The sequence below is a fragment of the Hyla sarda genome, unplaced genomic scaffold (assembly GCF_029499605.1).
Source record: "Hyla sarda isolate aHylSar1 unplaced genomic scaffold, aHylSar1.hap1 scaffold_1462, whole genome shotgun sequence".
In the NCBI taxonomy this organism is placed as follows: domain Eukaryota; kingdom Metazoa; phylum Chordata; class Amphibia; order Anura; family Hylidae; genus Hyla; species Hyla sarda.
In genome coordinates, this window is record NW_026608093.1 from 1 (window position 1) to 15,652 (window position 15,652).

At 46.0% G+C, this 15,652-nt stretch overlaps 7 non-coding genes across 7 annotated transcripts; all 7 read left to right on the forward strand.

Moving 5' to 3' along the window:
* Positions 1-1,442: 1,442 nt before the first annotated feature.
* LOC130308118 (U2 spliceosomal RNA) lies at positions 1,443-1,633 on the forward strand. The gene has a single exon (XR_008857166.1). It is a non-coding gene; the product is annotated as a U2 spliceosomal RNA (small nuclear RNA).
* Positions 1,634-3,728: 2,095 nt separating this feature from the next.
* Positions 3,729-3,919, forward strand: LOC130308130 (U2 spliceosomal RNA). The gene has a single exon (XR_008857177.1). It is a non-coding gene; the product is annotated as a U2 spliceosomal RNA (small nuclear RNA).
* Positions 3,920-6,008: 2,089 nt separating this feature from the next.
* On the forward strand, positions 6,009-6,199 carry LOC130308141 (U2 spliceosomal RNA). The gene has a single exon (XR_008857188.1). It is a non-coding gene; the product is annotated as a U2 spliceosomal RNA (small nuclear RNA).
* A 2,091-nt stretch (positions 6,200-8,290) lies between these two features.
* On the forward strand, positions 8,291-8,481 carry LOC130308142 (U2 spliceosomal RNA). The gene has a single exon (XR_008857189.1). It is a non-coding gene; the product is annotated as a U2 spliceosomal RNA (small nuclear RNA).
* Positions 8,482-10,573: 2,092 nt separating this feature from the next.
* Positions 10,574-10,764, forward strand: LOC130308152 (U2 spliceosomal RNA). Its single transcript, XR_008857197.1, has one exon. It is a non-coding gene; the product is annotated as a U2 spliceosomal RNA (small nuclear RNA).
* Positions 10,765-12,855: 2,091 nt separating this feature from the next.
* LOC130308153 (U2 spliceosomal RNA) lies at positions 12,856-13,046 on the forward strand. Its single transcript, XR_008857198.1, has one exon. It is a non-coding gene; the product is annotated as a U2 spliceosomal RNA (small nuclear RNA).
* A 2,093-nt stretch (positions 13,047-15,139) lies between these two features.
* LOC130308119 (U2 spliceosomal RNA) lies at positions 15,140-15,330 on the forward strand. The gene has a single exon (XR_008857167.1). It is a non-coding gene; the product is annotated as a U2 spliceosomal RNA (small nuclear RNA).
* Positions 15,331-15,652: the final 322 nt, after the last annotated feature.

A 15,652-nucleotide genomic window follows, 5' to 3' on the forward strand; every position in this document is an offset into this window, starting at 1 on the left:
GCTATTGTGCACCTACCTGATGCATCAGAAGGTGCGAGGCCCTTGCTAAATTCTGTGCACAGACTTTGAGATCTATACTTTAGACTGTATCTAAACCTGCTCCAACATGGACTGACATTCTGGCCTACTTTCAGCCGATGCGACTTGTCTGTCGCTGAACAGTCGCTTTTTATGTATTCAGCACCTATGTATAATGTTGTAAAAATGCTCTAGAAGCTAAAGTCGCAAAAATGTCACACATATTTGGAATGCAACTTTCTGTGCGACAAATTCAGACAGGAAAAATCAGTATAAATCCTTAGAAAATTATCCCCCAGTGTCTCCATCTGCTGGCGGTATTGAATAAGCATTGCTGCACTGATGGGGTATGCATTAGACGAAAAAAAAGAAGAAAAAGAAGAATAATACGCCCAGAAAAGAGGCGAAAAGGAGAAAAACGTAAAAAAACGTGAAAAAAAAGTAAGAGGAAGAGAAGGGAAAAAAAGGTGGAAATGGGTTTAAAAGTGATTTCGGCGGAGAAATATATATATATATATATATATATATATATATATATATATATATATATACGCGCACACACACACATATATATAAACATATTCTCCGTTGAGATATTGCAGCCGCTGCTGTGTCCAGGCCCAGGAGCCTTAGCACTGTGCTGTGATGTCACTCAATACCACTGACATCACTAGGTGTAAACAACATCTCTCCTTTGCTGTGTATGTGACTATGGAGCTGTTTGGTGATGTCGTCTATTATGGCCTTCATAGAAGCAACAGGAGATTGTTGCATCCATCTAGAACCCTCAGAACTACAGTGCTATGATGTCACTCACTTCCACAGGCCTTGCAGAGTGTAAACAACAACAACCCAGCTTTGTTGTGTATGTAACCATAGGGATTTGTGATGTCACCTAGAACCTTCACAGCAGCGACAGCTTTATGAGGAGCATCAGCACTGCTCTGCCTGAGCAGAACCATCACCGCCATAGGTTGTCAAATAACCCGGGTTTAACCCACACAGGTAAGTCCAATGGGGTGCAGGCATGTCCTCTATGCTTACAGCTTCCCGTGGGTGTTGGTTTGATACCGTTTGGGGACAGCCAAGGAGGCATCTGCAGGCAACAAAGGTAGGTGTGTGCTTGTGTGTGTGTTTCCTATGCAGATCCTAAGCCCAGTGTCACATGCAAGTAGGAGGAGTAAGAAGGGTTCCTGGCAAATCCGGGTTATGGATTGCATTTAAAAAGGCCCCGTGGGAGTGCAATGGGCCCCTGTCTTGCTGCTTAGCAATAATGGTATGGGTTTAGGTTCTGCTGTGTGTACTGGTGGTTGACTGCCCCCCAGCCCAGAGTGTGCATGGAAAATTGTCTGGCAGCCTCCCTGACAGCAAGCAGTGATAGTGCCCATGAAGGGCACCTTGTTGGGCCCGCCCCTTTCACGGTTATCGCTTCTCGGCCTTTTGGCTAAGATCAAGTGTAGTATCTGTTCTTATCAGTTTAATATCTGATACGTCCCCTATCTGGGGACCATATATTAAATGGATTTTTGAGAACGGGGGCCGATTTCGAAGCTTGCTTCCGTCGCCCTATGCATTGACCCGATATGGCAGTATCTTCGGGTACAGTGCACCACCCCCTTACAGGGTTAAAAAGAAAGATTCCTACTTTCATTGCTACCTGCTTGCTGGCTAGCCAGCTAGCCAGCCCTGTGGGCCTTGCTGCTGCTGCAGCCAAAAAACAAAAGGTGGTGGTGCTGCTGCTGCTGCTGCTGCTTCTGCTTCTGCTTGTGTCTGGCCGCTGTTGGAGCGTCCAGGCACAGGACTTCTGCTGCTGCTGACTAAATGGCCTCCTTAATTGGATCATTTGAGTAGCCAGCACACCTGTGCAGGTAGGGCATGACATGATAGGCAGCTGCCTTGATAGCGGGTGGGTGCTGAATGTTCCTAATTGACAAAATAAGATTAATGCTTATGAAGAAATATAAAATCTCATCCCTTCCCCAATATCGCGCCACACCCCTACCCCTTAATTCCCTGGTTGAACTTGATGGACATATGTCTTTTTTCGACCGTACTAACTATGTAACTATGTAACATAACATGGGGGGGGGGGGGGGTCTCCTGGCTGTTCACACAGGTGTGTCATTGCTGTACATTGACCATGCATTGCTTCTGTGGTATTGCAAAGGCAAAGACAAATGCTTCCAGCCATCCATTGCACTAATGGATTGGTCATCAGCTGGCTGTCTATGTCCCGCATCAATATAGACCAAAGTACAGAGGGTTAGGCTATGCTATTGTGCACCTACCTGATGCATCAGAAGGTGCGAGGCCCTTGCTAAATTCTGTGCACAGACTTTGAGATCTATACTTTAGACTGTATCTAAACCTGCTCCAACATGGACTGACATTCTGGCCTACTTTCAGCCGATGCGACTTGTCTGTCGCTGAACAGTCGCTTTTTATGTATTCAGCACCTATGTATAATGTTGTAAAAATGCTCTAGAAGCTAAAGTCGCAGAAATGTCACACATATTTGGCCTGCAACTTTCTGTGCGACAAATTCAGACAGGAAAAATCAGTATAAATCCTTAGAAAATTATCCCCCAGTGTCTCCATCTGCTGGCGGTATTGAATAAGCATTGCTGCACTGATGGGGTATGCATTAGACGAAAAAAAAGAAGAAAAAGAAGAATAATACGCCCAGAAAAGAGGCGAAAAGGAGAAAAACGTAAAAAAACGTGAAAAAAAAGTAAGAGGAAGAGAAGGGAAAAAAAGGTGGAAATGGGTTTAAAAGTGATTTCGGCGGAGAAATATATATATATATATATATATATATATATATATATATATATATACGCGCACACACACACATATATATAAACGTATTCTCCGTTGAGATATTGCAGCCGCTGCTGTGTCCAGGCCCAGGAGCCTTAGCACTGTGCTGTGATGTCACTCAATACCACTGACATCACTAGGTGTAAACAACATCTCTCCTTTGCTGTGTATGTGACTATGGAGCTGTTTGGTGATGTCGTCTATTATGGCCTTCATAGAAGCAACAGGAGATTGTTGCATCCATCTAGAACCCTCAGAACTACAGTGCTATGATGTCACTCACTTCCACAGGCCTTGCAGAGTGTAAACAACAACAACCCAGCTTTGTTGTGTATGTAACCATAGGGATTTGTGATGTCACCTAGAACCTTCACAGCAGCGACAGCTTTATGAGGAGCATCAGCACTGCTCTGCCTGAGCAGAACCATCACCGCCATAGGTTGTCAAATAACCCGGGTTTAACCCACACAGGTAAGTCCAATGGGGTGCAGGCATGTCCTCTATGCTTACAGCTTCCCGTGGGTGTTGGTTTGATACCGTTTGGGGACAGCCAAGGAGGCATCTGCAGGCAACAAAGGTAGGTGTGTGCTTGTGTGTGTGTTTCCTATGCAGATCCTAAGCCCAGTGTCACATGCAAGTAGGAGGAGTAAGAAGGGTTCCTGGCAAATCCGGGTTATGGATTGCATTTAAAAAGGCCCCGTGGGAGTGCAATGGGCCCCTGTCTTGCTGCTTAGCAATAATGGTATGGGTTTAGGTTCTGCTGTGTGTACTGGTGGTTGACTGCCCCCCAGCCCAGAGTGTGCATGGAAAATTGTCTGGCAGCCTCCCTGACAGCAAGCAGTGATAGTGCCCATGAAGGGCACCTTGTTGGGCCCGCCCCTTTCACGGTTATCGCTTCTCGGCCTTTTGGCTAAGATCAAGTGTAGTATCTGTTCTTATCAGTTTAATATCTGATACGTCCCCTATCTGGGGACCATATATTAAATGGATTTTTGAGAACGGGGGCCGATTTCGAAGCTTGCTTCCGTCGCCCTATGCATTGACCCGATATGGCAGTATCTTCGGGTACAGTGCACCACCCCCTTACAGGGTTAAAAAGAAAGATTCCTACTTTCATTGCTACCTGCTTGCTGGCTAGCCAGCTAGCCAGCCCTGTGGGCCTTGCTGCTGCTGCAGCCAAAAAACAAAAGGTGGTGCTGCTGCTGCTTCTGCTGCTTCTGCTTCTGCTTGTGTCTGGCCGCTGTTGGAGCGTCCAGGCACAGGACTTCTGCTGCTGCTGACTAAATGGCCTCCTTAATTGGATCATTTGAGTAGCCAGCACACCTGTGCAGGTAGGGCATGACATGATAGGCAGCTGCCTTGATAGCGGGTGGGTGCTGAATGTTCCTAATTGACAAAATAAGATTAATGCTTATGAAGAAATATAAAATCTCATCCCTTCCCCAATATCGCGCCACACCCCTACCCCTTAATTCCCTGGTTGAACTTGATGGACATATGTCTTTTTTCGACCGTACTAACTATGTAACTATGTAACATAACATGGGGGGGGGGGGTCTCCTGGCTGTTCACACAGGTGTGTCATTGCTGTACATTGACCATGCATTGCTTCTGTGGTATTGCAAAGGCAAAGACAAATGCTTCCAGCCATCCATTGCACTAATGGATTGGTCATCAGCTGGCTGTCTATGTCCCGCATCAATATAGACCAAAGTACAGAGGGTTAGGCTATGCTATTGTGCACCTACCTGATGCATCAGAAGGTGCGAGGCCCTTGCTAAATTCTGTGCACAGACTTTGAGATCTATACTTTAGACTGTATCTAAACCTGCTCCAACATGGACTGACATTCTGGCCTACTTTCAGCCGATGCGACTTGTCTGTCGCTGAACAGTCGCTTTTTATGTATTCAGCACCTATGTATAATGTTGTAAAAATGCTCTAGAAGCTAAAGTCGCAGAAATGTCACACATATTTGGAATGCAACTTTCTGTGCGACAAATTCAGACAGGAAAAATCAGTATAAATCCTTAGAAAATTATCCCCCAGTGTCTCCATCTGCTGGCGGTATTGAATAAGCATTGCTGCACTGATGGGGTATGCATTAGACGAAAAAAAAGAAGAAAAAGAAGAATAATACGCCCAGAAAAGAGGCGAAAAGGAGAAAAACGTAAAAAAACGTGAAAAAAAAGTAAGAGGAAGAGAAGGGAAAAAAAGGTGGAAATGGGTTTAAAAGTGATTTCGGCGGAGAAATATATATATATATATATATATATATATATATATATATATATATACGCGCACACACACACATATATATAAACGTATTCTCCGTTGAGATATTGCAGCCGCTGCTGTGTCCAGGCCCAGGAGCCTTAGCACTGTGCTGTGATGTCACTCAATACCACTGACATCACTAGGTGTAAACAACATCTCTCCTTTGCTGTGTATGTGACTATGGAGCTGTTTGGTGATGTCGTCTATTATGGCCTTCATAGAAGCAACAGGAGATTGTTGCATCCATCTAGAACCCTCAGAACTACAGTGCTATGATGTCACTCACTTCCACAGGCCTTGCAGACTGTAAACAACAACAACCCAGCTTTGTTGTGTATGTAACCATAGGGATTTGTGATGTCACCTAGAACCTTCACAGCAGCGACAGCTTTATGAGGAGCATCAGCACTGCTCTGCCTGAGCAGAACCATCACCGCCATAGGTTGTCAAATAACCCGGGTTTAACCCACACAGGTAAGTCCAATGGGGTGCAGGCATGTCCTCTATGCTTACAGCTTCCCGTGGGTGTTGGTTTGATACCGTTTGGGGACAGCCAAGGAGGCATCTGCAGGCAACAAAGGTAGGTGTGTGCTTGTGTGTGTGTTTCCTATGCAGATCCTAAGCCCAGTGTCACATGCAAGTAGGAGGAGTAAGAAGGGTTCCTGGCAAATCCGGGTTATGGATTGCATTTAAAAAGGCCCCGTGGGAGTGCAATGGGCCCCTGTCTTGCTGCTTAGCAATAATGGTATGGGTTTAGGTTCTGCTGTGTGTACTGGTGGTTGACTGCCCCCCAGCCCAGAGTGTGCATGGAAAATTGTCTGGCAGCCTCCCTGACAGCAAGCAGTGATAGTGCCCATGAAGGGCACCTTGTTGGGCCCGCCCCTTTCACGGTTATCGCTTCTCGGCCTTTTGGCTAAGATCAAGTGTAGTATCTGTTCTTATCAGTTTAATATCTGATACGTCCCCTATCTGGGGACCATATATTAAATGGATTTTTGAGAACGGGGGCCGATTTCGAAGCTTGCTTCCGTCGCCCTATGCATTGACCCGATATGGCAGTATCTTCGGGTACAGTGCACCACCCCCTTACAGGGTTAAAAAGAAAGATTCCTACTTTCATTGCTACCTGCTTGCTGGCTAGCCAGCTAGCCAGCCCTGTGGGCCTTGCTGCTGCTGCAGCCAAAAAACAAAAGGTGGTGCTGCTGCTGCTGCTGCTGCTTCTGCTTCTGCTTGTGTCTGGCCGCTGTTGGAGCGTCCAGGCACAGGACTTCTGCTGCTGCTGACTAAATGGCCTCCTTAATTGGATCATTTGAGTAGCCAGCACACCTGTGCAGGTAGGGCATGACATGATAGGCAGCTGCCTTGATAGCGGGTGGGTGCTGAATGTTCCTAATTGACAAAATAAGATTAATGCTTATGAAGAAATATAAAATCTCATCCCTTCCCCAATATCGCGCCACACCCCTACCCCTTAATTCCCTGGTTGAACTTGATGGACATATGTCTTTTTTCGACCGTACTAACTATGTAACTATGTAACATAACATGGGGGGGGGGGGGGTCTCCTGGCTGTTCACACAGGTGTGTCATTGCTGTACATTGACCATGCATTGCTTCTGTGGTATTGCAAAGGCAAAGACAAATGCTTCCAGCCATCCATTGCACTAATGGATTGGTCATCAGCTGGCTGTCTATGTCCCGCATCAATATAGACCAAAGTACAGAGGGTTAGGCTATGCTATTGTGCACCTACCTGATGCATCAGAAGGTGCGAGGCCCTTGCTAAATTCTGTGCACAGACTTTGAGATCTATACTTTAGACTGTATCTAAACCTGCTCCAACATGGACTGACATTCTGGCCTACTTTCAGCCGATGCGACTTGTCTGTCGCTGAACAGTCGCTTTTTATGTATTCAGCACCTATGTATAATGTTGTAAAAATGCTCTAGAAGCTAAAGTCGCAGAAATGTCACACATATTTGGCCTGCAACTTTCTGTGCGACAAATTCAGACAGGAAAAATCAGTATAAATCCTTAGAAAATTATCCCCCAGTGTCTCCATCTGCTGGCGGTATTGAATAAGCATTGCTGCACTGATGGGGTATGCATTAGACGAAAAAAAAGAAGAAAAAGAAGAATAATACGCCCAGAAAAGAGGCGAAAAGGAGAAAAACGTAAAAAAACGTGAAAAAAAAGTAAGAGGAAGAGAAGGGAAAAAAAGGTGGAAATGGGTTTAAAAGTGATTTCGGCGGAGAAATATATATATATATATATATATATATATATATATATATATATATACGCGTACACACACACATATATATAAACGTATTCTCCGTTGAGATATTGCAGCCGCTGCTGTGTCCAGGCCCAGGAGCCTTAGCACTGTGCTGTGATGTCACTCAATACCACTGACATCACTAGGTGTAAACAACATCTCTCCTTTGCTGTGTATGTGACTATGGAGCTGTTTGGTGATGTCGTCTATTATGGCCTTCATAGAAGCAACAGGAGATTGTTGCATCCATCTAGAACCCTCAGAACTACAGTGCTATGATGTCACTCACTTCCACAGGCCTTGCAGAGTGTAAACAACAACAACCCAGCTTTGTTGTGTATGTAACCATAGGGATTTGTGATGTCACCTAGAACCTTCACAGCAGCGACAGCTTTATGAGGAGCATCAGCACTGCTCTGCCTGAGCAGAACCATCACCGCCATAGGTTGTCAAATAACCCGGGTTTAACCCACACAGGTAAGTCCAATGGGGTGCAGGCATGTCCTCTATGCTTACAGCTTCCCGTGGGTGTTGGTTTGATACCGTTTGGGGACAGCCAAGGAGGCATCTGCAGGCAACAAAGGTAGGTGTGTGCTTGTGTGTGTGTTTCCTATGCAGATCCTAAGCCCAGTGTCACATGCAAGTAGGAGGAGTAAGAAGGGTTCCTGGCAAATCCGGGTTATGGATTGCATTTAAAAAGGCCCCGTGGGAGTGCAATGGGCCCCTGTCTTGCTGCTTAGCAATAATGGTATGGGTTTAGGTTCTGCTGTGTGTACTAGTGGTTGACTGCCCCCCAGCCCAGAGTGTGCATGGAAAATTGTCTGGCAGCCTCCCTGACAGCAAGCAGTGATAGTGCCCATGAAGGGCACCTTGTTGGGCCCGCCCCTTTCACGGTTATCGCTTCTCGGCCTTTTGGCTAAGATCAAGTGTAGTATCTGTTCTTATCAGTTTAATATCTGATACGTCCCCTATCTGGGGACCATTTATTAAATGGATTTTTGAGAACGGGGGCCGATTTTGAAGCTTGCTTCCGTCGCCCTATGCATTGACCCGATATGGCAGTATCTTCGGGTACAGCGCACCACCCCCTTACAGGGTTAAAAAGAAAGATTCCTACTTTCATTGCTACCTGCTTGCTGGCTAGCCAGCTAGCCAGCCCTGTGGGCCTTGCTGCTGCTGCAGCCAAAAAACAAAAGGTGGTGCTGCTGCTGCTTCTGCTGCTTCTGCTTCTGCTTGTGTCTGGCCGCTGTTGGAGCGTCCAGGCACAGGACTTCTGCTGCTGCTGACTAAATGGCCTCCTTAATTGGATCATTTGAGTAGCCAGCACACCTGTGCAGGTAGGGCATGACATGATAGGCAGCTGCCTTGATAGCGGGTGGGTGCTGAATGTTCCTAATTGACAAAATAAGATTAATGCTTATGAAGAAATATAAAATCTCATCCCTTCCCCAATATCGCGCCACACCCCTACCCCTTAATTCCCTGGTTGAACTTGATGGACATATGTCTTTTTTCGACCGTACTAACTATGTAACTATGTAACATAACATGGGGGGGGGGGGGGGTCTCCTGGCTGTTCACACAGGTGTGTCATTGCTGTACATTGACCATGCATTGCTTCTGTGGTATTGCAAAGGCAAAGACAAATGCTTCCAGCCATCCATTGCACTAATGGATTGGTCATCAGCTGGCTGTCTATGTCCCGCATCAATATAGACCAAAGTACAGAGGGTTAGGCTATGCTATTGTGCACCTACCTGATGCATCAGAAGGTGCGAGGCCCTTGCTAAATTCTGTGCACAGACTTTGAGATCTATACTTTAGACTGTATCTAAACCTGCTCCAACATGGACTGACATTCTGGCCTACTTTCAGCCTATGCGACTTGTCTGTCGCTGAACAGTCGCTTTTTATGTATTCAGCACCTATGTATAATGTTGTAAAAATGCTCTAGAAGCTAAAGTCGCAGAAATGTCACACATATTTGGCCTGCTACTTTCTGTGCGACAAATTCAGACAGGAAAAATCAGTATAAATCCTTAGAAAATTATCCCCCAGTGTCTCCATCTGCTGGCGGTATTGAATAAGCATTGCTGCACTGATGGGGTATGCATTAGACGAAAAAAAAGAAGAAAAAGAAGAATAATACGCCCAGAAAAGAGGCGAAAAGGAGAAAAACGTAAAAAAACGTGAAAAAAAAGTAAGAGGAAGAGAAGGGAAAAAAAGGTGGAAATGGGTTTAAAAGTGATTTCGGCGGAGAAATATATATATATATATATATATATATATATATATATATATATATACGCGCACACACACACATATATATAAACGTATTCTCCGTTGAGATATTGCAGCCGCTGCTGTGTCCAGGCCCAGGAGCCTTAGCACTGTGCTGTGATGTCACTCAATACCACTGACATCACTAGGTGTAAACAACATCTCTCCTTTGCTGTGTATGTGACTATGGAGCTGTTTGGTGATGTCGTCTATTATGGCCTTCATAGAAGCAACAGGAGATTGTTGCATCCATCTAGAACCCTCAGAACTACAGTGCTATGATTTCACTCACTTCCACAGGCCTTGCAGAGTGTAAACAACAACAACCCAGCTTTGTTGTGTATGTAACCATAGGGATTTGTGATGTCACCTAGAACCTTCACAGCAGCGACAGCTTTATGAGGAGCATCAGCACTGCTCTGCCTGAGCAGAACCATCACCGCCATAGGTTGTCAAATAACCCGGGTTTAACCCACACAGGTAAGTCCAATGGGGTGCAGGCATGTCCTCTATGCTTACAGCTTCCCGTGGGTGTTGGTTTGATACCGTTTGGGGACAGCCAAGGAGGCATCTGCAGGCAACAAAGGTAGGTGTGTGCTTGTGTGTGTGTTTCCTATGCAGATCCTAAGCCCAGTGTCACATGCAAGTAGGAGGAGTAAGAAGGGTTCCTGGCAAATCCGGGTTATGGATTGCATTTAAAAAGGCCCCGTGGGAGTGCAATGGGCCCCTGTCTTGCTGCTTAGCAATAATGGTATGGGTTTAGGTTCTGCTGTGTGTACTGGTGGTTGACTGCCCCCCAGCCCAGAGTGTGCATGGAAAATTGTCTGGCAGCCTCCCTGACAGCAAGCAGTGATAGTGCCCATGAAGGGCACCTTGTTGGGCCCGCCCCTTTCACGGTTATCGCTTCTCGGCCTTTTGGCTAAGATCAAGTGTAGTATCTGTTCTTATCAGTTTAATATCTGATACGTCCCCTATCTGGGGACCATATATTAAATGGATTTTTGAGAACGGGGGCCGATTTCGAAGCTTGCTTCCGTCGCCCTATGCATTGACCCGATATGGCAGTATCTTCGGGTACAGTGCACCACCCCCTTACAGGGTTAAAAAGAAAGATTCCTACTTTCATTGCTACCTGCTTGCTGGCTAGCCAGCTAGCCAACCCTGTGGGCCTTGCTGCTGCTGCAGCCAAAAAACAAAAGGTGGTGCTGCTGCTGCTTCTGCTGCTTCTGCTTCTGCTTGTGTCTGGCCGCTGTTGGAGCGTCCAGGCACAGGACTTCTGCTGCTGCTGACTAAATGGCCTCCTTAATTGGATCATTTGAGTAGCCAGCACACCTGTGCAGGTAGGGCATGACATGATAGGCAGCTGCCTTGATAGCGGGTGGGTGCTGAATGTTCCTAATTGACAAAATAAGATTAATGCTTATGAAGAAATATAAAATCTCATCCCTTCCCCAATATCGCGCCACACCCCTACCCCTTAATTCCCTGGTTGAACTTGATGGACATATGTCTTTTTTCGACCGTACTAACTATGTAACTATGTAACATAACATGGGGGGGGGGGGTCTCCTGGCTGTTCACACAGGTGTGTCATTGCTGTACATTGACCATGCATTGCTTCTGTGGTATTGCAAAGGCAAAGACAAATGCTTCCAGCCATCCATTGCACTAATGGATTGGTCATCAGCTGGCTGTCTATGTCCCGCATCAATATAGACCAAAGTACAGAGGGTTAGGCTATGCTATTGTGCACCTACCTGATGCATCAGAAGGTGCGAGGCCCTTGCTAAATTCTGTGCACAGACTTTGAGATCTATACTTTAGACTGTATCTAAACCTGCTCCAACATGGACTGACATTCTGGCCTACTTTCAGCCGATGCGACTTGTCTGTCGCTGAACAGTCGCTTTTTATGTATTCAGCACCTATGTATAATGTTGTAAAAATGCTCTAGAAGCTAAAGTCGCAGAAATGTCACACATATTTGGCCTGCAACTTTCTGTGCGACAAATTCAGACAGGAAAAATCAGTATAAATCCTTAGAAAATTATCCCCCAGTGTCTCCATCTGCTGGCGGTATTGAATAAGCATTGCTGCACTGATGGGGTATGCATTAGACGAAAAGAAATAAGAAAAAGAAGAATAATACGCCCAGAAAAGAGGCGAAAAGGAGAAAAACGTAAAAAAACGTGAAAAAAAAGTAAGAGGAAGAGAAGGGAAAAAAAGGTGGAAATGGGTTTAAAAGTGATTTCGGCGGAGAAATATATATATATATATATATATATATATATATATATATATATATATACGCGCACACACACACATATATATAAACGTATTCTCCGTTGAGATATTGCAGCCGCTGCTGTGTCCAGGCCCAGGAGCCTTAGCACTGTGCTGTGATGTCACTCAATACCACTGACATCACTAGGTGTAAACAACATCTCTCCTTTGCTGTGTATGTGACTATGGAGCTGTTTGGTGATGTCGTCTATTATGGCCTTCATAGAAGCAACAGGAGATTGTTGCATCCATCTAGAACCCTCAGAACTACAGTGCTATGATGTCACTCACTTCCACAGGCCTTGCAGAGTGTAAACAACAACAACCCAGCTTTGTTGTGTATGTAACCATAGGGATTTGTGATGTCACCTAGAACCTTCACAGCAGCGACAGCTTTATGAGGAGCATCAGCACTGCTCTGCCTGAGCAGAACCATCACCGCCATAGGTTGTCAAATAACCCGGGTTTAACCCACACAGGTAAGTCCAATGGGGTGCAGGCATGTCCTCTATGCTTACAGCTTCCCGTGGGTGTTGGTTTGATACCGTTTGGGGACAGCCAAGGAGGCATCTGCAGGCAACAAAGGTAGGTGTGTGCTTGTGTGTGTGTTTCCTATGCAGATCCTAAGCCCAGTGTCACATGCAAGTAGGAGGAGTAAGAAGGGTTCCTGGCAAATCCGGGTTATGGATTGCATTTAAAAAGGCCCCGTGGGAGTGCAATGGGCCCCTGTCTTGCTGCTTAGCAATAATGGTATGGGTTTAGGTTCTGCTGTGTGTACTGGTGGTTGACTGCCCCCCAGCCCAGAGTGTGCATGGAAAATTGTCTGGCAGCCTCCCTGACAGCAAGCAGTGATAGTGCCCATGAAGGGCACCTTGTTGGGCCCGCCCCTTTCACGGTTATCGCTTCTCGGCCTTTTGGCTAAGATCAAGTGTAGTATCTGTTCTTATCAGTTTAATATCTGATACGTCCCCTATCTGGGGACCATATATTAAATGGATTTTTGAGAACGGGGGCCGATTTCGAAGCTTGCTTCCGTCGCCCTATGCATTGACCCGATATGGCAGTATCTTCGGGTACAGTGCACCACCCCCTTACAGGGTTAAAAAGAAAGATTCCTACTTTCATTGCTACCTGCTTGCTGGCTAGCCAGCTAGCCAGCCCTGTGGGCCTTGCTGCTGCTGCAGCCAAAAAACAAAAGGTGCTGCTTCTGCTGCTTCTGCTGCTTCTGCTTCTGCTTGTGTCTGGCCGCTGTTGGAGCGTCCAGGCACAGGACTTCTGCTGCTGCTGACTAAATGGCCTCCTTAATTGGATCATTTGAGTAGCCAGCACACCTGTGCAGGTACGGCATGACATGATAGGCAGCTGCCTTGATAGCGGGTGGGTGCTGAATGTTCCTAATTGACAAAATAAGATTAATGCTTATGAAGAAATATAAAATCTCATCCCTTCCCCAATATCGCGCCACACCCCTACCCCTTAATTCCCTGGTTGAACTTGATGGACATATGTCTTTTTTCGACCGTACTAACTATGTAACTATGTAACATAACATGGGGGGGGGGGGTCTCCTGGCTGTTCACACAGGTGTGTCATTGCTGTACATTGACCATGCATTGCTTCTGTGGTATTGCAAAGGCAAAGACAAATGCTTCCAGCCATCCATTGCACTAATGGATTGGTCATCAGCTGGCTGTCTATGTCCCGCATCAATATAGACCAAAGTACAGAGGGTTAGGCTATGCTATTGTGCACCTACCTGATGCATCAGAAGGTGCGAGGCCCTTGCTAAATTCTGTGCACAGACTTTGAGATCTATACTTTAGACTGTATCTAAACCTGCTCCAACATGGACTGACATTCTGGCCTACTTTCAGCCGATGCGACTTGTCTGTCGCTGAACAGTCGCTTTTTATGTATTCAGCACCTATGTATAATGTTGTAAAAATGCTCTAGAAGCTAAAGTCGCAGAAATGTCACACATATTTGGCCTGCAACTTTCTGTGCGACAAATTCAGACAGGAAAAATCAGTATAAATCCTTAGAAAATTATCCCCCAGTGTCTCCATCTGCTGGCGGTATTGAATAAGCATTGCTGCACTGATGGGGTATGCATTAGACGAAAAAAAAGAAGAAAAAGAAGAATAATACGCCCAGAAAAGAGGCGAAAAGGAGAAAAACGTAAAAAAACGTGAAAAAAAAGTAAGAGGAAGAGAAGGGAAAAAAAGGTGGAAATGGGTTTAAAAGTGATTTCGGCGGAGATATATATATATATATATATATATATATATATATATATATATATATATATACGCGCACACACACACATATATATAAACGTATTCTCCGTTGAGATATTGCAGCCGCTGCTGTGTCCAGGCCCAGGAGCCTTAGCACTGTGCTGTGATGTCACTCAATACCACTGACATCACTAGGTGTAAACAACATCTCTCCTTTGCTGTGTATGTGACTATGGAGCTGTTTGGTGATGTCGTCTATTATGGCCTTCATAGAAGCAACAGGAGATTGTTGCATCCATCTAGAACCCTCAGAACTACAGTGCTATGATGTCACTCACTTCCACAGGCCTTGCAGAGTGTAAACAACAACAACCCAGCTTTGTTGTGTATGTAACCATAGGGATTTGTGATGTCACCTAGAACCTTCACAGCAGCGACAGCTTTATGAGGAGCATCAGCACTGCTCTGCCTGAGCAGAACCATCACCGCCATAGGTTGTCAAATAACCCGGGTTTAACCCACACAGGTAAGTCCAATGGGGTGCAGGCATGTCCTCTATGCTTACAGCTTCCCGTGGGTGTTGGTTTGATACCGTTTGGGGACAGCCAAGGAGGCATCTGCAGGCAACAAAGGTAGGTGTGTGCTTGTGTGTGTGTTTCCTATGCAGATCCTAAGCCCAGTGTCACATGCAAGTAGGAGGAGTAAGAAGGGTTCCTGGCAAATCCGGGTTATGGATTGCATTTAAAAAGGCCCCGTGGGAGTGCAATGGGCCCCTGTCTTGCTGCTTAGCAATAATGGTATGGGTTTAGGTTCTGCTGTGTGTACTGGTGGTTGACTGCCCCCCAGCCCAGAGTGTGCATGGAAAATTGTCTGGCAGCCTCCCTGACAGCAAGCAGTGATAGTGCCCATGAAGGGCACCTTGTTGGGCCCGCCCCTTTCACGGTTATCGCTTCTCGGCCTTTTGGCTAAGATCAAGTGTAGTATCTGTTCTTATCAGTTTAATATCTGATACGTCCCCTATCTGGGGACCATATATTAAATGGATTTTTGAGAACGGGGGCCGATTTCGAAGCTTGCTTCCGTCGCCCTATGCATTGACCCGATATGGCAGTATCTTCGGGTACAGTGCACCACCCCCTTACAGGGTTAAAAAGAAAGATTCCTACTTTCATTGCTACCTGCTTGCTGGCTAGCCAGCTAGCCAGCCCTGTGGGCCTTGCTGCTGCTGCAGCCAAAAAACAAAAGGTGGTGCTGCTGCTGCTTCTGCTGCTTCTGCTTCTGCTTGTGTCTGGCCGCTGTTGGAGCGTCCAGGCACAGGACTTCTGCTGCTGCTGACTAAATGGCCTCCTTAATTGGATCATTTGAGTAGCCAGCACACCTGTGCAGGTAGGGCATGACATGATAGGCAGCTGCCTTGATAGCGGGTGGGTGCTGAATGTTCCTAATTGACAAAATAAG